The sequence below is a fragment of the Pongo abelii genome, chromosome 23, assembly GCF_028885655.2.
Source record: "Pongo abelii isolate AG06213 chromosome 23, NHGRI_mPonAbe1-v2.0_pri, whole genome shotgun sequence".
Taxonomy (NCBI): domain Eukaryota; kingdom Metazoa; phylum Chordata; class Mammalia; order Primates; family Hominidae; genus Pongo; species Pongo abelii.
In genome coordinates, this window is record NC_085929.1 from 27,338,009 (window position 1) to 27,359,254 (window position 21,246).

Here is a 21,246-nt window from a genome sequence, read left to right on the forward strand (position 1 = left end):
TACCATATTTTCCACATAGCTTTTCTGTGTTTAGATACACAAATCCTTACTGTACAGGTCGGTAGCCGAGGGGCAATATGCTGTACCTCATGGCCAAGGTGTGCAGTAGGCTGCACCATCTAGGCTGGTGTAAGCACACTCTATGATGTTCTCACATCAACGAAATCGCCTGATGATGCATTTCTGAGAACGTATCCTAGTCATTGAACAATGCATGCCCCTACTGAAGAGCACTGTGTGATGCGGGCTACAGCTGAGTTCTGTGCATGATGTTGCTGGAGCCATGAGGAGGGGTAGGGCTATGGACTGAATGGTGTCCCGCTCAATATTAGACATTGAAGCTCTAGTCCCCAATGTGATTGTCTTTGGGGCCAGGGCCTATAAGAAGATGGTGAAGGTTAAGTGAGGGCATAAGGGTGGGCCTTGATCCAATAGGATTAGTGTCCTTATAAGAGACCAGAGAGCTTGGGTGCTACCTCCCCCAACCCCGTGGGAGGACATGGTGAGAAGGTGGCTGCGTGCAAGCCAGGAAGAGAGGCCTCTGGGACTTTTAGCCTCCAGAACTGTGAGAAAATAAATGTCTGTTGTTTAAGCCGCTCAGTCAATGGTATTTTTTTATGGCACCTGGAGCTGACTAATACAGAAGGATTCACCCTCCTGGGGAGAAGGGGCAGTGGGGGCAGTGGCCTCCTCTGGTTTCCCTGGCCCTGTGCAGAACTCCCTGCCTGCCCCTCCTCCTTGTGCCAAAGCATCCTTCTAAGGGCAGACCTGATCGCACTGTTCAGAGGACCCCAAAGCCCACAGAAAAGGCCCAACTCCTGGACCTCATGTGTCCTATCCCACTGGGGGAGCTTCTTCTCTCTTCTCTACTCTCTTCTCAGGAGGGAAAGTTAAGGGTCTGCTTGACCACCCTCTAGGGAGATGCCAGAATGGGGTGATGCATTCTGGTGATGAGCTGGGGGTAAGCCTGCATGTCTCCTCCTATACTTTTCCCAGAAGTGAATACACAGTGGATATTCAAGAAAGTAAAGACTATCTTTAAGAATGAATGAATCAGGCTGGGCATGGTGACTCACACCTGTAATCCCAGCACTTTGGGAGGCTGAGGTGGGCAGATCACTTCAGGTCAGGATCACTTGAGCTCAGGAGTTTAAGACCAGTCTGGCCAACATAGTGAAACCCCATCTCTACTAAAAATACAAATTAGCCGGGTGTGGTGGTGGGCGCCTATAATCCCAACCACTCGGGAGGCTGAGGGGCAGGAGAGTTGCTTGAACACAGAAGGCAGAGGTTGCAGTGAGCCGAGCTCACGCCACTGCACTCCAGTCTGGGTGACAGAGCAAGACTCGGTCTCAAAAAAAAAAAAAAAGGAAGAATCAGGCTCAGCACACTGGCACATGCTTGTAATCCCAGAAATTTGGGAGGCCAAGATGGGAGGATCACTTGAAGCCAGGAGTTCCAGACCAGCCTGGGCAGCATAGTGAGACCCCCGTTTCTACAAAAAACGTTTAAAAATTAGCTGGGCATGGTGGCATGTGCCTGTCGTTCCAGCTACCTGGGATGCTGAGGTGGGAGGATCACTCGAACCTGGGAGTTTGAAGCTGCAACGAGCCATGATTGCACCACTGCACTTCAGCCTGGTTGAGAGAGTGAGAACCTGTCTCGAAAAAAAAAAAAAAAAGAATGGAAGGATCAAACTGGGCATAGTGATGCATGCTTGCCTGTAGGCCCAGCCTACAAGGGACGCTGAGGCAGGAGGATCATTTGATCCTGGGAATTTGAGCCCAGCCTGAGCAACATAGTGAGATCCTGTCTAAAAAAGAAAAAAAGGGAAGAATCAAATAATTGTTCCAAAGTCCTTCAAAATGAGTATTGAGTCCCAACTTGGCACTTTCCTGAGCAGGGATATGCCTCCTCTTTCTTCTTTAGTGAGAAGGAGTGAGTTTCTGACTCCTTCTCACTAAGGAGCCAGAAACTCACTCCTTCTCACTAAAAAAGTGAGAAAAATAAAAAATAGCTCAGAGCACTTTGAGCTATGTGAGGTATGCAGAATTTATCAGGCCCGGAGACATGAATATGGGACTTCAGGCAGGGCATGGTGGCTCATGCCTGTAGACTCAGGAGGCCAAGGTGAGCCCAAGGTTGGGGATCACTTTAGTCCAGGAGTTTTGAGACAAGCCTGGGCAACATCAGGAGATCCTTATTTCCTCAAAAACTTAAAAAAAAAAAAAAAGAAGCTGGGCATGGTGGCACACACCTGTGGTCCTGAGTCAGGAGGTTGAGGCTGCAGTGAGCTATGACCATACCAGTGCATTCCAGCCTGGGTACGCAGCGAGACCCTGTCTTAAAATAATAATAATAATATGCTGGGTGCAGTGGCTCATTCCTGTAATCCCAGCTCTTTGGGAGGCTGAAGTGGGTGAATCACTTGAGGTCAGGATTTCGAGACTAGCGTGGCCAACATGGTAAAACCCTGTCTTTTCTAAAAATACAAAAATCAGCCAGGTATGGTGATGCATGCCTGTAATCTCAGCTACTTGGGAGGCTGAGGCAGGAGAATCGCTGGAGCCCGGGAGGTGGAGGTTGCAGTGAGCCGAGATCATGCCACTGCACTCCAGCCTGGATGACAGAGCAAGACTCTGTCTCAAAACAAAACAAAACAAAAAAATAATAATTATAATAATGAAAAGAAAAAGAAATGAATATGGGACTTCAGTAACATATTTTGTATCCATGCCCAGGGGGCAATTGTTTAAAGGCGTTTTGTTCCTGACTAGCTTAACCCATTATCTTCCTGTTTCTGGAATTTATGATACAAAGAATAATGTATAGACAACCAATAGCTTATGTTGTTTTAATATAAATTCTTGTGGCCAGGGAAGCTGAAGTGATAGGATTGTTTGAGGCCAGGAGTTGAAGACCAGCCTCAGCGAGACCCATCTCAATTTTTTAAAAAAGAGCAATTCTTGGTAAACCACTTAGGAACTGCCTCTTCTTTTCTCTTAAAAACAGTATCTCTGGCCAGGTGCAGTGGTTCACACCTGTAATCTCGGCACTTTGGGAGGCTGAAGCAGGCAGGTCGCCTGAGCCCAGGGGTTTGAGACCAACCCTGACAACATGGCGAAACCCTGTATCTACAAAAAATACAAAAAATTGGCTGGGCGTGGTGGCACATGCCTGTAGTCCCAGCTATTCGGGAGGCTGAGGTGGGAGGATCACCTGATCCTGAGGAGGTTCAAGGCTGCAGTGAGTCATGATCTCACCACTGCACTCCAGCCTGGGCAACAGAGTGAGGCGTTGTCTCAAAAAATAAAATAGGCTGGGCAGGATGGCTCACGCCTGTAATCCCAACACTTTGGGAGGCCGAGGCTGGTGGATCACGAGGTCAGGAGCTCGAGACCAGCCTGACCAACATGGTGAAACCCCGTCCCTACTAAAAATATAAAAATTAGCCAGACGTGGTGGCACGTGCCTTTCCCAGCTACTCAGGAGCCTGAGGCAGGAGAATCCCTTGAACCTGGGAGGCAGAGGTTGCAGTCAGTTGAGATCCTGCCACTGCACTCCAGCCTGGGCGACAGAGCGAGACTCCGTCTCAAAAAACAAACAAACAACAAAAAAACACAAAATAAATAAAATAAAATAACATAAAAACAGCATTTTGTAACTGCTGCTAATTAAGAGTGTATGTTTAAAGCAACCTGAATCTCCACTCCCGGGCTGAAGGTCTTAAATGTGGCAATAATAAATTTTTTTTTTTTAAGAGCTGTGTCACTCAGGCTGGAATGCAGTGGCACAATCACAGCTCACTGTAGCTTTGAACTCCTGGGCTCCAGCAATCCCCCCACCTTGGCTTTCCAAAGGGCTGGGATTACAGGTGTCAGCCACCTCACCCAGCCTTCTCCATTCTATTTACCTTCTCCCTTCTATTTTAGTTTGTTATTCTCCCCTTTTAAGAGCTGCTTCGTTATAGGTTTAACCCTGATAGGCAGACACGCTTTGTTCTCATTCTCTTTTTTTTTGTTCTGCCACTACAGAATATTTTGCATGCCATAGAGTTTCAAACTGTCTTGAAATGAATGGGTTCACATTTATGTTCTGGTTCACAGAGTGAGTGTATCTCTATCCACGTGGGGCAGGTGGGTGTCCAGATAGGCAATGCCCGCTGAGAACTGTACTGCCTTGAACGTGCAATTCAGCCTGATGGTCAAATGCCAAGTGACAAAACCATCGGTGGTGGGGATGACTCCTTCAACATGTTCTTCAGTGAGATTGGGGCTGGCAAGCACGTGCCCAGAGCAGTGTTTGTGGACCAGGAGCCCACTGTGGTTGATAGGTCCTCGGGCACTGGATGGCAGCTTTCCTGGGAGGGTGGGAGAGCATTGGTAAAACCCCACGTGGGCTCCTGTGAATCCCCCTGCAGAATGGATGGGATAGACAAGCATATGCCCATGGCATCGTTAGGGCAGAAACTGAAAGTTTCATGTTTAGTGTATGTGAGACTCAGCTCCTAATTTAGGATGTATGGGAAAAGCTGCTTTGCCAGCAGTAAGATGGGCTGTGGAGAGATTCCCTCGTGGCTGCCTCAGCCCTGCACAGGTGGCCCTGCCTGCAGCGTGTGGGGCATTGATTCCCTCCTGAATGCTGTACACTGTCTCATGCTGGTGCATGAAGAGTCTTGATGTGCATCTTAGGCATAGAAGGTAAGTACAGAACATTCATTTCCTTCATCCAGATTAGAAGTCCCAGGTAGTTTCCAAGGAGAGCTGCAAAGAGACACTACCTTTCAGTGTCCCCCAGGAGATGACAGTGTCACCTGAAAGCATGTGGGACCCAGGCCACATAGGTTGATTGGACTGCCCTTCAGAAGTCAGACTGACCTGGTGACTGTCCAGTTTGTAAGAGATTTTTAACTTATAGCCTTTGATGTAGTAGCTAAGGGTAGGAAAGATGTATGTACCTGTAGAATTACCAGTGTTGGGGGGCGGTGCGAGAGCTTATTTCCCTTCATTGGGAACTGTTTATGCTGACATTTAATTAATTAATTAATTAATTAATTAATTAATTATTTATTTATAGAAAGAGTCTTGCTCTGTCGCCCAGGCTGGAGTGCAGTGGCACGATCTCGGCTCACTGCAACCTCCGCCTCCTGGGTTCACGACATTCTCCTGCCTCAGCCTCCCAAGTAGCTGGGACTACAGGTGCCCGCCACCACGCCCGACTAATTTTGTTTTTGTATTTTTAGTAGAGATGGGTTTTCACCATGTTAGCCAGGATGGTCTTGATCTCCTGAACTCGTGATCTGCCCGCCTCGGCCTCCCAAAGTGCTGGGATTACAGGCGTGAGTCACTGTGCCCGGCCTGTGCTGATATTTATACCAGAGCTGACTTTAGCTTCCTAGAGCCTTAAATTGCATTTGTGGTTTGGTTATCACAGAGACATTTTCTACCAGACACTGCCACTGTTGACCTACAACATGTAGCTCATGTACTTTGAACAGCATGTACCTTGTAGAAGTGAACAGTCCTTGTTCACCTTGGTGTACAGTAGGCCTTAAAGACTCACAGCACTTGTGGTCTCTTTGTAGATGAAGTGCACACAGGGACCTATAGGCAGCTCTTCCACCCGGAGCATCTGATCAGTGGGAAGGAAGATGCAGCCAATAATTACTCCAGAGGCCATTACACCATCGGCAAGGAGACCTGGTCCTGGACCGGATCCGCAAACTGGTAAGAAGAGAAGGCTTCATGTGGATGTCTGGTACAGGAGAATAGGCCTTAGATGGTGAAGGGAAGGTCATTTTCGCAACACTTAGAGCAGCATCTTGAGTCCGACTAAGTCTGCAATATCTTACTATGAAGTGTGCGTGGTGATTTGTGCATAGATCTGTATTGTCTGCTTTTCTCTGCTTCAAAGTGTGATACATGTTCATTATGGATGGTCTGAATCCGTATCAACTCTCAGAGGCAAAGAGAAGTGGCCCCGGCTTGGTGGAGGTTGGTGGTGTGGCTCCCACGGGCATTGGCTCACGTTGTCCGGTTTCTCTCAGGCGGATCTGTGCATGGGACTGCAGGGCTTCCTCATCTTCCACAGCTTTGGGGGCGGCACTGGCTCTGGGTTCGTGTCTCTGCTCATGGAGCGGCTCTCGGTGGACTACGGGAAGAAGTCCAACCTGGAGTTTGCCATTTACCCAGTCCCCCAGGTCTCCACGGCCATGACGGAGCCCTACAACTCCATCCTGACCACCTACACGACCCTGGAACATTCTGACTGTGCCTTCATGGTCGACATGTCAGCGCAACCTGGACATCCAGTGTCCCACGTACACCAACCTCAGTCATCTGATTGGGCAGATCGTGTCCTCCATCATGGCCTCCCTGTGATTTGTTGGGTCCCTGAACGTGGACTTGACAGAATTCCAAACCAGCCTGGTGCCGTACCCCCACATCCACCTCCCCCGGCCACCTATGCCCTGATCATCTCAGCCGAGAAGGTCTACCATGAGCAGCTGTCCGTGGCCGAGATCGCCAATGCCCGCTTCGAGCCAGCCAATCAGATGGTCAAGTGTGACCCTCACCACGGCAAGTACAATGGCCTGCTGCTTGTTGTACTGAGGAGATGTGGTCCCGAAAGATGTCAGTGGGGCCATCGCCACCATCAAGAGCAAGCGCACCATCCAGTTTGCAGGTTGGTGCCCGACTGGATTTAAGGGAGGACTGGGTGATGTGGAGTCCTTGTGCCGTCAGGAAGTAGCAGACCCGCAGAATAATGCTGCCCCTGAAGGCCCGCATCCTTTGCGGTTGCTTGTCTAGAACCGTCACCCTGCCCCTGTTCCATGGGCTAGGCTCATGGGCATAAATCAATGAACCAGAGTGATAATTAATTCAGTGGTGTCTTTTGAACTTCCTTTGTGAGTCATCACACTATATATCTGTGGTGAGCTTTTTGTGTTTTTTTAAGAATAAGCTATTTTTTGGAGGATTTTGGTGCCCCTTGCTTGGACAGCAGAATTTGTGTGGAAAAGATAGGTTGAACTTAGTAGAAATTTTATGGGCATTTTGGGGAATCATGTGGATGGTGTATATGTTTTAACTTGGGCATTATTATAAACTGCTCTCATTAAGTCTTGCTTCATCTAAGAATGTCCAGGTTGTGCCGACATATGTCAGAGGTGGCTTCATTGTCCATCATGAAGGCACAGTCAGAATGTTCATCTGTAGAAATTATATCCAATTTAAATGTCTTTTGGAGTGTTTGATTTAAAGAAAGACTATCAAGAATCTTTTTGTGATGAAAACAGCACCATCTTTATTTCTCTTTTGGGAAGCCTAGTAATTTTGGCCTGTGTTTGCCTCAGACAGAAAATCTGTCCCCACCTTCCACTGACACATGAAAGAAACCTTGCTGTCCCCTTTCAGCTTTTCCAGGAATTGGTGACTAAATCCTGTTGCTTCTCCCTCTGTTGGACCTGTGCGTCTTCTGCTTTGCTTTCCCTGCCTCCTCTGGCTCAGACACCCACTGCCTCTGGGGAGACCACTGCAGTCAGCTCTAACTGGGAATTCCTACTCTGGGTTTCTCTTCCTCTCCTTCAGGGGTTAGCATGGCTGCTGGACTAGCCATCCAATTTTGTAAGTAAGGTTTTGTCTGAACACAGCCACCACACCCCTTCATTGCAGATCGATTTTGCTGGGGTAGGTGTGACAGAGTCCATGTGCCTGTAAGGCCTAGAATTTGTATGATCTTGTCATTTATAAAGCAGGTTTGCTGACCCCTGCTCTAGTTGACCCCATGCACTACTCAGGACGTGTTATTCCCAAGTTCTGAAACTTGGAATGCTTCCCTTTTGGTTCCCACCTTGGAATGTCACTTCCTACTCAAGCAAGCACATGGACTACTCTTGCTGCTGTGGTAGCTTCTTTCAAGTGATATTTGACCTGTCACCTTTGCATATTTCACAGTGGCTTGTTTGGTGGCACAGCAGGGGGGTATGACCTTCCCCGTGGTATCACAGTTGTGTACTCACAATCTATCTGGGTGGAAAAAGTTTAGCTACAGAATTTCATTACTATCTTGTAAAACCCTTTGGAGTAAATAATCTATAAAGAAGACAAGTAGTGTACATTTTCAGAGGGAAGACAGTCTTCACCTGGGCACCTATCACATGTCACAGTTGCTAGGACACAGCCCTTCGGGCAGCTTGGGATCCTGCCAGGGTGGCCACCTCCAAAGCTCCTTTCTCTTTATTCCTTGTCTGGAACTGTCACCCTGCTTGGCACAGAGAAGGGCTTAGCGAGGTTTGTAGGGGTGAACTGAGCATTCTCCTGGTCACCTACAGGGGGTCTTCTGTTTGAGGAAAAGTAGCCACCATTTCTAGGTTTGATACAAGCTTCACGGACCGCTTTCTTCCCCTTCTCCGGCAGGTGGGCATTAACTACCAGCCCCTGATGGTGGTCCCTGGAGGAAACGTGGCCAAGTTGCAATGGGCCATGTGCATGCTAAGCAACATCACAGCCATCACCAAGGCCTGGGCCTGCCTGGACCCTAAGTTTGATCTCATGTATGCCAAGCAGGCCTTTGTGCAATGGTACATGGGTGAAGGCATGGAGGAGGGGGAGTCCTCTGAGGCTTGCAAGGACCTGGCAGCTCTGGAGAAGGATTACGACGAGGTGGGCATGGATTCTGTGGAAGCAGAGGCTGAAGAAGGCAAAGAATACTGAGGGGAGGGTGTGGTGGGCTCTCTCCTGCCACCCCCAGCATGGCTGCTTTCAAGTTGTTTGCAATTAAAGTTTCTCTGTAAAACGAAGACCTCTGTGTGTCGTGCTGCTTGGCTCTGCCTACAGGAGCAGGTGGGACCCCAGAGCCTGCATGGACAGTCAGTGGGGTCCCAGCCTGCCCTGCTGGCATGGGGTTGGGGTGCAGCAGGAGTGTATGTACTTAAGGAGCTGCCATGGAAGTGACTTGACCCAGGGGAAACAAGCCAAGCGTTGAGTGGATAGGTTTCCTAAATTCTAGGAAACCTAAGTCAGGGTTTCACCTGAATTTGCAATTTTTGGGGCTTTCCTATTAATGGGATGTGCTGGCTAAAAAGAAGAGCCTAGAAGCAGAGTGTTTAAATCTGAGGTCTGTGAATGGGGCATGTCCATGAAATCCTTAAAGCTGTAGGTCAAATATGTAAGGTCAGGAAATTTTAGAAGGGGGAAAGTGTTACTGAGTTCTCCACAGTATTTGTGACCCACAGAAGGTCACGACACACCCATCCTGACCCCTCACTGCCCCATGGTAACCTGGAAGGCAGCGTTTACCCTCCACGCACACACACGGTCACCTTGCCCCTCAGCACTGTCAACTGTCTTGGTAGAAAACCTTGCACCTTTCACTTCAAGTGAAGTGTGTTAACATCTATTTATAAAAGACCTGGGAATCCAGATATCTTTTCTCAGAACCAAAGTCAGCTCCAGGAAGTTGACTCAAGGTGAAGTGACCTGGTTAGTTCAGCTGTGGCACAACCAGGACCTGCATAAAAACCTCATTCTAAGTTTGTGCCATAATATCATCAAAAAACAGTAGAGAACATATGACCCGGACCCTCTGCATCTCAGAAAGACTTATTATCAACTGAAGGAGACAACACATAGCCTTTGCTGGGGACAGTGGTGTGACAAGTCTCTGGCCCATCCTAGGTGCTGCCCCACACCTGCTGCCTTCTTCCAGGCCCCCCCCCACTTGGGCAGCCTGGTAGCACTGGGCTGGCGGGGTGCCCTCTGGCTGAATCCTTCGCGGCCACTGCATTCCAACAGGGCCGGCGCTCCCCTGAGGGAGGTGCTGCCTTTGTTTCTCCCTGAGGAGACACAAAGCACAACCAATAGGAACGGACGAGCCCCGTAACTGCAGCACCTACTGAAGTGTGCTCCTTGAGCAACGTTTGTGTCTGCACATTTCCCTCAAAGCCACTTCAAGCTGAAAGCCCTGTATCAGTCCCGAGTCCTGAGGCTCAGAACTGCCAAAGGCAGGTCATGCCCCAGAAGCCCTTGGCCACGGGTCCATTTAGGGAAGGGTAAGCGTGGCTGGTCCGTACTTGGCCTGGACAAGGAACCTGGTCTGCCCTGATGGTGCCAAGCAGCAGCAGCAGCAGGGACTTGCTGCTTCATCCTCCAAGTGTGTTCACGCTGAACTGTACATCTGAGCTGCCTCAGATGGTGACAGGCAGGAAACACTGCAGTCAACAAGTACTGGAGTTGAGTTTCTGATTTTGATTTTGGAAGCTCTCACATTGTTTCCTACTTACCCGAGTATTCCGCAAACAGTGGTCAAGCCTTGTAGGGAAACCCCCTGAAACTACTGCTATGGAATAAAAGATGAAATGCTCCTGATTATTGTAAATACAAAATTGCATGCAGGATTGTGTAAAGACAATGCCAGGTTGGACTGCCAGAACGAGCCAACAGCGCGTGATGTGCTTCCCCCTGCAGAGAGCCTATGAATGGACGTGCAGTCAGGGAGGTTTCACATCACCAAGATTCCTATCCCAGAAAAGCAGATGTTCATAGCTCTGGGAATGGAATGTGACCCTTGTGGAGAGCCTATAAACGGATGCATGGAGGGGGGCGCCTGTCCATATGGATAAGATAGGGCTATAAATGCCCTCATCTTGCCACGGCTCTTCTAGGCCTCTTTAGGGTGAAGGCAAACTCCCTTCTGAGAATTTCTGGTCTAACCAGTTGTCTAGCTTCACGTCCGGTTTCCATGGATTGTTTGTAACCAGCTTTTGTTGCAATTGTTACTGCTGATTAATATCTTGCTAATCATAGGTTATAGAAAGACTGTTTCTGTTCTAAGGCTCTGTTAGAAATCACTGATGCACACACTATATTGTAAATTCTTATCTCTGTATACTCTACTTCTACATACAAATGTACTGTACTTCTACATACAAATGTTATGTTAAAGAATTACTTCATCCCCATGTGACCATCTCACCTCATAATCAAATGACCCTAAATCCCTCACTAACCTACCCCCGCCCTCACTAAACTTAATAATAAATGCTGGTATATCCAGTGCATTGTTGGCACCACGGGACCAGAAGGCTGTGACCCCCCTGGACCCAGCTTTCACTATCTTGTTTGTGTCTATTACTTTTCAACCTGCCGATCTGCCTAGGAGCAAAGAGAGAGCCCTGTTGCATTGTGGGCTGCTGGCCAGATCCCTCAATAAAGCCTCTTGCACTTGAGTTTAGCTACTGGATTCCATGACTGGGTTCCTCCCGTGGTCTGAATGCTTGAGACTTTCCTTCTGACCACCAGAGAGTCCCAGATGAAGACCACTGGTTCAGATTTCCCTTGATTTGTAATTTGCTTACTCCTTTTTGTGAAGATAGAAAGATCTGCAACCACACTTGGGCCAGAGCTTTATTTTAATGGGATGGATTTCTCTGGACTTGGTGTTGTCAGCATCAGCAAGACTGAGAGGACCCTCTAGGGGACAAATGTGCTTGGGTAGAAGGCTTGCCTGTGGGGTCACAGCCCCCCATGTGGAGTACCTTGGCCAGGGCTCTCCTTTGCTCTGGCCTGGTAGAGTCTGCCCCATGGGCTCTAACCAGGGCATGTGTCCCCTGCTTGACTCACAGTGTTGGGTCCCCCATTTTGTCCCCCCAGCTTTGTCCTGACCAAGAGTGTGCCTTGACTGCTCTGTGACCTGGTCAGCTGCATGCTCCCCCTGCAGGCTTGAACCCTAGCTGGGGCCTTGCTTCTTACCAGACACTGATAAACATGTTGTTTGTTGCCTGAAACAGTAAAAGATCTGACATGTTGCTAAGCATGTGGAAACTGGCCCCGCCCCCAGCCAAATTCCTTGCACCCTTATATAAACTCCACACTCCACCCGCTCACTGCAGCATGCCTAGGCAGAACCTCCTTCCTTGCTGTCCCTCATGAGGCCATACTGCAGCCCTGTGTGTATGGAAGTTCCCCTAACGTATGCTTTGGACTGACCACTCTCGCATTAAGTGCTTCTTTCTTTGGAATCCCAACTGGCTCTCATCCCAACTGGCTCTCAGTCACCCAAGTGGAAGGTCTGGGGCAGTCCCTTGTGGGAGCTCTCCTGCCACCACTTTTGGGGTGAGACCAGATGACGGTTCAGCCAACAGAACACTCAGTCTCAATCCTGGTTCTTCCCTGGCCTCTTACCAAGTTTAGTCAAATAGCCTGCAATTGGAAACTGCGCTCTTGGAGAAAAGATGCAACCAGGTGTTTTAGGGATCCATGAGGACATTTCTGTTTCACCATTTGTCACCTTGAACAAGTGGAGGCTCCTGTGTCTGAGACACCATGGATCTTGGCTACTCCAGAGGCCACTCCAGCTCCCTTTCCACGCCAATACTGAGAAGAAAATTCTCCCCAAACCCCTGCAGGGATAGGCCCTCCTTGTGAGAGTTTCTGGGGAGTTTGTCCTCAGAGAATGAGATATTTGCTGCTCAGTGGGTGGTGAAGTTTATGGTGGTGTCACGCTTGGAACTCTGTCAGCTTGGCACACTCAACTCAAGAAAGACGGAGTCAGAGTTGCCCAGAACCAAGGAGGGGTGCAGCCAGAAGCATGTGGTGGGTGAAGTTTGGCTACCTCAGTCTACCAGTGACTCGTGAAAAAGGCATGAAGCAGAGAATGGCCACCACGCATTTCCTTTGGTACAAACTGCCATTATTTTAGTCTCCACTGACTGGTCAGGGGGAAGGACCCCGTCTCCCATGAGCAGATGAGCCCCACCACCCTGCAGCAGCTCCCACAATGGGCCAGCATCCTCTTCTGAGGCCACAGTCCCTCTGCGGGCCAGGCCAGACAGAGTCAGATCATCTGTAGCCACGGTGTTTAGGTGCCCACGTGCTCTCAGGGTGACTCATGTCCAGCTCCCCACAGCACACGGCAGGGCAGGCTGCAGACCTGGGCCTGACTCAGATCTGGCTTCCCTTCAGCTTGGTGCCATCTGAGCTTCCTCTCTTCCCCTCAGTAATGACTTGGTCCCTTCTGGAAACAAGGATGAGAGGGAAGCAGAAAGGAGGAAATAAGGGTTTTGAAATTTTTTAAAATTTTTTTGGTTTTTAGAGACTGAGTCTTGCTCTGTCACCTGAGCTGGAGTGCAGTGATGCAATCACAGCTCAGTGCAGCCTTGAACTCATGGCCTCAAGCAATCCTCCTGCCTCAGCCTCCAGAGTAGTGGGACTACAAGCATGTGGCCACACCTAACTAATAATGCTTACCTTTAAATCTGACAGGGCTGACAAACCCTTAACATAACTTTAAGCCGTAATGGATATTAAGAAAACAATTCTGGAACCCTTCAGGAATCTTGTGCTCTTGGGGTTAGTGAGGAGCCCTGTTCAGGCCTTCTCACTTTATGAAGGACGAGGAGGCCCAGAAGAGAACGGCCTGCAGCATCTTGCAGTGGGAAAACCAGCTTTTTTTTAGCTCTGCTCCCTTGGGAGGGGCTAGTGAGTCCGATGGGTTGGACAGTGGGGTTGAACCAAGTATTGCTGCAGGTTGGGGTGGGAGGGTGGGGTGACTGATGTCCCCAGGCCTGCTCCCTGGAGGGTCCTCCTATGCACCAAAAATAGTCAATGACCAATGAATGTTAAAACAGACTTCATGCTATAATCCCAGTGCTCTGGGAGGCTTAGGCAGGAGGATCCCTTGAGGCCAAGAGTTCAAGACCAGCCTGGGCAAAAAAGTGAGACCCTATCTCTAAAAAAAAGAAACCCAAAAAACAAACAAAAGCCGGGCGTGGTGGCCTGCACCTGTAGTCCCAGCTACTCAGGAGGCTGAGGTGGGAGGATCACTTGAGCCCGGGAGTCTGAGGCTGCAGTGAGCCGAGATTGCACCACTGCACTCTAGCTTGGGTGGCAGAGGGAGACTACTTCTAAAAAAAAAGAATTAGATTAACAAAACTTAAAAATATAAAAATAAAACAACAACAAAACCAAAAACACCCTGGCTCATTCTCTTCAAGGTCAGTGCTCCTGCTACTCTGAAACCAGCTGGTGGCCACTCGGCATTTTGTGAGTCCCTAACGAAGCAAACCCCAAAATGCTGCAGCCTGTCAGCCTCTCATGATCTGGGGAATCCCTGAAGCTGCGGAGTGGGCCAGACCAAGCTGGGATGCCCTCTGCCATTTACCTTTGGTGTGGCCTGTGTGAGCCCGACTCCCCACCATTTCCCATCTGGGCAGAGCTGGTTGGGGAATGAGGATGTGTCCCTTCCTGCTGGTCCCAAAGGGTGGCCTTTCTTGTTTTGTAGTGGCAGCGCGAACTTGCGGCAACATGGGCTGACCAACATTTGTGTTAGGAAGGAAAACGAGCAGAGGTAAGGTGAGAGAACTGAGAGAGAAGGAAACCACCACTGGCCCTGCTTGAGAAGCAGCCGCAGCCAGGGCAGGTGGCATCAGCAGTGGTGTCTCACTGGCGGGGGCAGGGGCAGCACAGCAGGCCCTTTAGTCTGTGGCTCGCCTAATACTCCTGTCGGACAGTGCTGTTCCAACACATTCATGACATGCCTTCAACAACCCCAAGTCAGGGGCATGAGCCACACGCAATTTTTTTTTTTTTTGAGACGGAGTTTCGCTTTTGTTGTCCAGGCTGGAGTGCAATGGTGCAATCTCTGCTCACTGCAACCTCCACCTCCCGGGCTCAAGCGATTCTCCTACTTCACCTTCCCAAGTAGCTGGGACTACAGGCATGTGCCACCATGTCCGGCTAATTTTGTATTTTTAGTAGAGATGGGGTTTCACCATGTTGGTAAGGCTAGTCTCGAACTTCCGATCTCAGGTGATCCACCTGCCTCAGCCTCCCAAAGTGCTGGGATTACAGGAATGAGCCACCGCACCCAGCCACAATTTAAATTTTCTAGTAACCACTAAAGTAAAAGAAAATGTGAAATGAGAATTCAAATAATATATTTTAATTAACCCAAAATATCCAACATATTATCATTTCAACATGTAATCAGTACATAAGTTTTTCACGAAATGTTGCAATCACTTTTTTTTTGTCCTTTTTATTTAAATAGAGATGGGATCTCACCATTTTGCCTAGGCTGGTCTCAAACTCCCAGACTCAAGTGATCCACCCACCTTAGCCTCCCAAAGTGCTGAAATTACAGGTATGAGCCACTGTGCCTGGCCCTGCATTCACTTCTGTTCTTTTGTTTGTAGACACTGGATCTCGCTATGTTGCCCAGGCTGGTCTCGAACTCCTGGCCTCAAGTGATCCTCCTGCCTCTGCCTCCCAGTGTTGGGATTATAGCTGTGACCTACCATGCCCTGCATTCACTTTCGTACCAGTCCTTTGGCACCTGCTGTGCGTAACACACTCAGTGCAGTGACCATGCCAGCCATATGTAGCTCGCGGTTCCTGTATCAGGCAGCACAGCTCATGTGAGACTCACGGCTTCCACATACCAAACGTCATCTTACATGCTCTGGGCAACTTTAAAAAATGTGTAGTTTCCCTAAACTTAGAGACTGCTTGACTGAATTTAGTTTTCCCTCAATAACTCCAGACCCTCACCACAAGCATCGCCCCTCTGTTCTGGGGTCTTCTGTTTCCCCCTCCCTGTGGGTATGAGTGAGCCTGGTGGTGGTGCTCCCCACAGGCCATCTGGATGGCTGGGGAACAGGCATCCAGAGACGCTGGGGTGCCTGCTGCAGTTCACAGAGGCAGGCTCGAGTGGGCCTGGCCCGCGGCCTGGAGAACTCCACACCCAAGTCTTGTGTGAAATCTATGGCCTCCATTCCCACCAGCTGGATCACTCTGACAACCCCCCCTTATGTTCTCCACCCCAGATTCTGCCATTACTGGGGCAGCCGGAGTTCCGAGTGTTCAGATGCTGCAACACGTGGGCCTCAGAGAGCTCTCTGTATCCTATCTGCAGGCTTTGCCTCTCACTCCGTAGCACACTCCTGGTGTGGCCCCACCTCTGCCCCACTCCCTTCCACCTTCTCCCCAGGTTTCCCTCTATCCCCACGGGGCATCCCCCAGGGCCTCTGTGCCCTCATATCCTGGCCTTCTGCCGCCCAGCCTATAGGACAGAGCCCTCGAAGAGCAAAGACCCTGAGGGGCCCAGCATGCCAGGCCGCTACTGTCCTCGTGTTTTGGGCATCCTCTCACTTCTCTCGGAGTCCCCGTTCACTCACATGGCACCCCGATCCTCCTGGCCCATTTATGCCTGTGTTCCCAGCACCACGACCCCCGCATACATCTTTTTTTTTTTTTTGAGATGGAGTCTCACTCTGTCTCCCAGGTTGGAGTGCAGTGGCGTGATCTCACCTCACTGCAACCTCTGCCTCCCAGGTTCAAGTGATTCTCATGCCTCAGCCTCCTGAGCGGCTGGGATTATAGGCGTATGCTACCACACCTGGCTATTTTTTTTTTTTTTTTTGTAGAGATGGGGTTTTGCCATGTTGGCTAGGCTGGTCTCTAATTCTGGACCTCAGGCCATCTGCTCGCCTTGGTCTCCCAAAGTGCTGGGATTACAGGCATGAGCCACTGCTTCTGGCCCCCGAATAAATCTTGACTGTGTCCTGCCACCTCCCTCCTCCTGCCCTGGGACCACCAGCTCCTGGACAGCACTCTGCCTCGCCCACCCCCTCCCACCACCCCAGCTCACACCTTCGGGGCCCTGCTGACCCCTCCTGTCCCGCCCTGTGTAACCCTTACTGCTCTCCTGCTCAGAAGCCTCCTCCTACCTCCATCACTGGTGGTTTTTCTCGCCACCTCTCATTGGACCGAGTATGACCATCTCACTTCACTGCCACACCCTCTGCACTGAGAGCCGGGCCCGGCACCCAGAATCCCTGAGTGAGTGGCAACATCCCTTAGAATGACAAGGACTCTGTTCCCAGTTTCTTCCTCCCCGTGGAAAACTGCCCTTCAATTGCTCATCTCAGCCTGCAGTCCGTGCACCCCTACCCCTGCCTGTCCCTCAGCCCCTCCTCACCCTCCCTTGGGCCTGAGCTCTGTGTGGCAGTGAGGTGGGCGCTGTGGGGAGGAGCATACAGGAGGTGCAACCAGAGCCCCGTGGGCTCTCACAGGCCCCTGGCTCTGGGCCCCTAGTTTCATCACACCTGATGACACCTGGAAGGTGGCCCCAACTCAGGAGTGAGGCAGGCAAGGGGGCTGAGTGCTGGGGTGTGGCCATGGGACCAGCACGAGGCATCTGTGTGGTGCTGCCCAGGAGGCTCGGGGAAGGTGGGAGCCTCTGTTTCAGCCTCCAGACTTCCTGTCCGGGTAGGGGACAGCTTCTAAGAGGCTGAGGTGTTTGTCACGCCTGGGGCTGTGCTCTCCAGCACGGCACACCACCCCTCGGCCTGCTGTCCTCCCCTGGGGTGGGCGGAATTCTTTACAGGGCACAAGTCTCACCACAGTTCGCCTCTGGGGTGTGGGATGTTGATCCTGTCCCCAAATGCCAGCCCAACTGTGGGCCGTAACATGTCTCTAATAAACAGAGCCAGAAATCGTGCCCTGTCGCTAAGCCACAGGGCAGCGATGGCCTACATGGTCCTGCCCTTGCAGCTTACAGGTTTTCCTGCCTCCTGGGGCCAGGCACTTTCCATGGAAACAAGGGAGAGCACCAACCCCCAGAGATAAGCCAATAAACACGCCCTGAGAAGGAACAGGCAGCAAGAGAGGCGGAGGGAATGGGGCGGGGTAGGGGCTGGAGAGAAAGGTGAGTGTGTGGCAGCCGGGCTGTGGGGCAGAACCGGAGAGGCTGCAGGCCAAGGGCCCAAGGAAAAGAGGGGTTCGCAGTGGGGTTATTGCTCCTGGCAGAGAGAAAGGAGGCCTCTGGAGGTCAGAGAGAGACACAAAGAGAGCAGACAGAGCGCGGGGTCAGTGAGGCCTGTGCGCAGGTGCCTGGGGCCTCTCAGGGCAGGGGGACTGGGTGCCTAGGCCCTGCCCCTATGGGGGTGGCCGGCTCTCTGCCCCTTCTCAGGATGCCTGTGTGGGTGTCCTCATGCTTCCAGGTGGGGAGCCAGCTCTGGGCCTCCTTCCAGTGGCCTGGGAGGTTTTGCTGCATTTCAGAGGGAGCCGTCGGGAGCAAAAGCAACATGTGGGGAGGATAAGCAGGGACCGAGGCTCCACCATGACACACTCTCGGCCTCAGCATCTGCTCAGCCCCAGTCACCATGCTGGAGAGAGAGGAGCCCCTTCAGGCCCCGCAGGCCTCTGTACCCTGGGAGTTCTGCCTCTGACTCCTGTCCTGCAATCCTGAGACGGAAGCTGGCCAGGGCTGGCCAAGCCCCTGCACAGGACCTGGGCCCAAGCAGGGTACAGGCAGGGTGTGGCAGGAAGACCTCTGCCTGCCCTGCTCCCTCGGCACTTTCCTGGAGGTTGTAATGCCACAAGACAGGACCAAAACTGTGCTGTTGTTTTTTTTTCGAGAGGAGTCTCACTGTCACCCAGGCTGGAGTGTAATGATGTGATCTTAGCTCACTGCAACCTCCGCCTCCTGGATTCAACCAATTCTCTTGCCTTAGCCTCCAGAGTAGCTGGGATTACAGGCGTGTACCACCACACCCAGCTAATTTTTGTATTTTTAGTAAAGACAGGGTTTTACCATTTTGGCCAGGCCGGTCTCAAACTCTTGACCTGAAATGATACGCCCGCCTCAGCCTCCCAAAGTACTGGGATTACAGGCGTGAGCCACTGCTCCTGGCCCAAAACTGTGTTTTAAAAAAACTTTTTTGGGGGTGCTGGGCGTGGTGGCTCACACCTGTAATCCCAGCGCTTTGGGAGGCCAAGGCGAGCAGATCATGAGGTCGAGATATCAAGACCATCCTGGCCAACATGATGAAACCCTGTCTCTGCTAAAAATACAAAAAAATTAGCTGGGCTTGGTGGCGCATGCCTGTAGTCCCAGCTACTTGGGAGGCTGAGGCAGAAGAATCACTTGAACTTGGGAGGCGGAGGTTGCAATGAGCCAAGATAGCACCACTGCACTCCAGCCTGGCGACAAAGCGAGACTCTGTTTCAAAAAAAAAAAAAATCTTTTTTTTTTTTTTTTTTTTTTTTTACAGACAGGTTCTCACTCTGTCACCCAGACTGGTCTCAAACTCATGGCCTCAAAAGACCTTCCGCCCTTGGCCTCCCAAAGTGCTTGGATTACAGGCATGAGCCCCTGCGCCTAGCTCAAAGTCGTCTTGATTCCTGACTTTGTGGAATGGAGGCATGAGTGAAGAGGTGGGGAGAGGCTGAGGTGGAGGAGCCCTGGCCCACCTGGAGCACCGTGGGGCACGCACTTTGCGTCCACCTGGCCTGGACATGCCTCCTAAGGATAACAGCGAAGCCAGGGAGCAGAGCCCACGGATGGGCCCTACAGGTGCTGGGCTGAGACCGACAGACAGGCGTGGTCACTCCGGGCCATGCTGCCGCTGTGCTGCGCCTGCCCCTCTCCGCCCCACCCCCCGACCACTGGGGCAGGGACAACGGGCCCGGCTCTGACCTCGGGCACGCTCGACGTGAGCAGAGACACGGCCGCAGAGTCCTGGGGCTCGCTCGCCAGCCTCTGCCCGGCACACATCGACTTGAGCATTTGGAAGACGGCCACGGGGGCCACGTTCAGCTTCAGCAGGTCCACCAGGGTCCTGGCGGGGACAGACGCGGGGCCGGTGAGCCCTCCCCGCCCAGCGCGGACCTGGGCCCCTCCCTGAAGACCTGACAAGGGCGGGAGGCTCCTCCCGACCAGCGAGGCTGGGTTGACAGCGAGAGCACAAGTGGGGGCGTCGGGGGGCGCACGGCCCCCACCCGCCCCGCTCACTTGAACACGTCGGGGTCGATGCCGCCGCCCGCCGCCTGCGCCAGCTCTTACAGCTCCATCTCAGCGCTCAGCGCCTTCTTCCGCCGCAGTGAGAGCTTCTGCCGGGCAGCCTCCAGCCCCGGGGGTGCTAAGGGCCCCGACCCAGGCCCTACGCCCTGGCCGCGCTCCCACCGTGCCCCCTAGCAGCCGCGCCCGCCGCCTTCTCCCTGCAGCGCCAGTGCCCGGCCTACCAGGCGGCCGTGAATGACCGCAGGGGCCCAATCCTTGGTGGTCAGAGCCTCCCTGATAGAGGTCCTGGCCAAGTATTGGTCATACTCGCTTAGGTGGCAGCACCCAGCCCAGTGCCTGTCATACATTGAGCGCTCAATAAATGCCTGTTGCAAGAAAGCGGGCAATTGTTTTATCCGCGCCGGTGCCCCACTAGGGGGCGCTCCAAGGCGGCACCAAGCACCCTGCTTACGCGCACGCGCACTCCTTGCTGGAGAGAACGTGCATGAGCTTTATGGTAAGGGGTGCAGAGGCCGCCACTACGCAGGCGCGTTCAGTGGCCGACTACCCGCCACACTCCTCCCTCGCCACCTCCCCTCCGCCACCAGGCCGGCCTTCGCTTTGCACACGCGCATTTTGATGTAGCGTCCTAAAGAAGCAGAGGCGCTTTTCCCGCGTGACGCCCCGCGCAGCCTGATGATGACATTTCGGCACCGGGTGGCCGAATAGCGGCTTCCAGCTCAGAGGCGGGCAACACTATGGGTCCCACAGCTGTGTGGCGGGGGACGCGCGTGAGACGGTCCCGCGCCCCGGCGGCTTCCCCGAGCCCCTGCCGAGGCCGTCTCCATTCCTCCGCGAGTCCTGGGACTCGGGCCGGCCCCGGCCACTCTGCCCCGGCCGGGCGGGCTTGGGAGGCGAGGGCCCCAGTTGAGTCCTCATGACGCCCTCCTGGGCCATGCCTTTGTGCCACTTTCCAGCGCGGCTCGTACACTCTGTTTCGGTAGGTGCTCGTTGAAAGTTAACATTCGTTGAAGGAGCTGAGGGAAGGAGAGCTTCGTGTTGAAGTTGAGCCTTGGGCTCAACAGGTGCTGTGGGAGGATGAGCCAGGTGTGGGTCCCAGCTCGACCTTTCGCACTGGATGCTTGACTTCTCCAAGCCTCGGTTTCCTCATCTGTGATAGGAAGGTCCCGATTCCCAATTGACAGGACAATTGGGCTGCTGCTGCTGTTCAGGGGAGGTTTTGGCAGTGACAGGATTTACTTGGAATGACTGGCGTTGCCTGAGAGCTGTCGCTCTCGGAGGAAACCCCAAAACGGGTTTGGAGGAAACCCCAAAACGGGTTCCGAAGCAGCTCATGAAGAAAGTGTTGAAGAGGCGAGATGAAGCGGACGCTTGGTGCATGGCAGAGGAGTCTGATGTGGGAGCGTGGCCATGGCAGGGTCAGAGAATGGGTGTAGGAGACAC

The 21,246-nt window shown here is 52.1% G+C and overlaps 2 pseudogenes; one reads left to right on the plus strand and one right to left on the minus strand.

Annotated features, from left to right (window-relative positions):
• Positions 1-3,333: 3,333 nt before the first annotated feature.
• Positions 3,334-9,660, plus strand: LOC100446361 (tubulin alpha-3 chain-like; annotated as a pseudogene).
• On the minus strand, positions 9,397-20,721 carry LOC100448583 (mitotic-spindle organizing protein 2B-like; annotated as a pseudogene).
• Between the last annotated feature and the right edge of the window lie 525 nt (positions 20,722-21,246).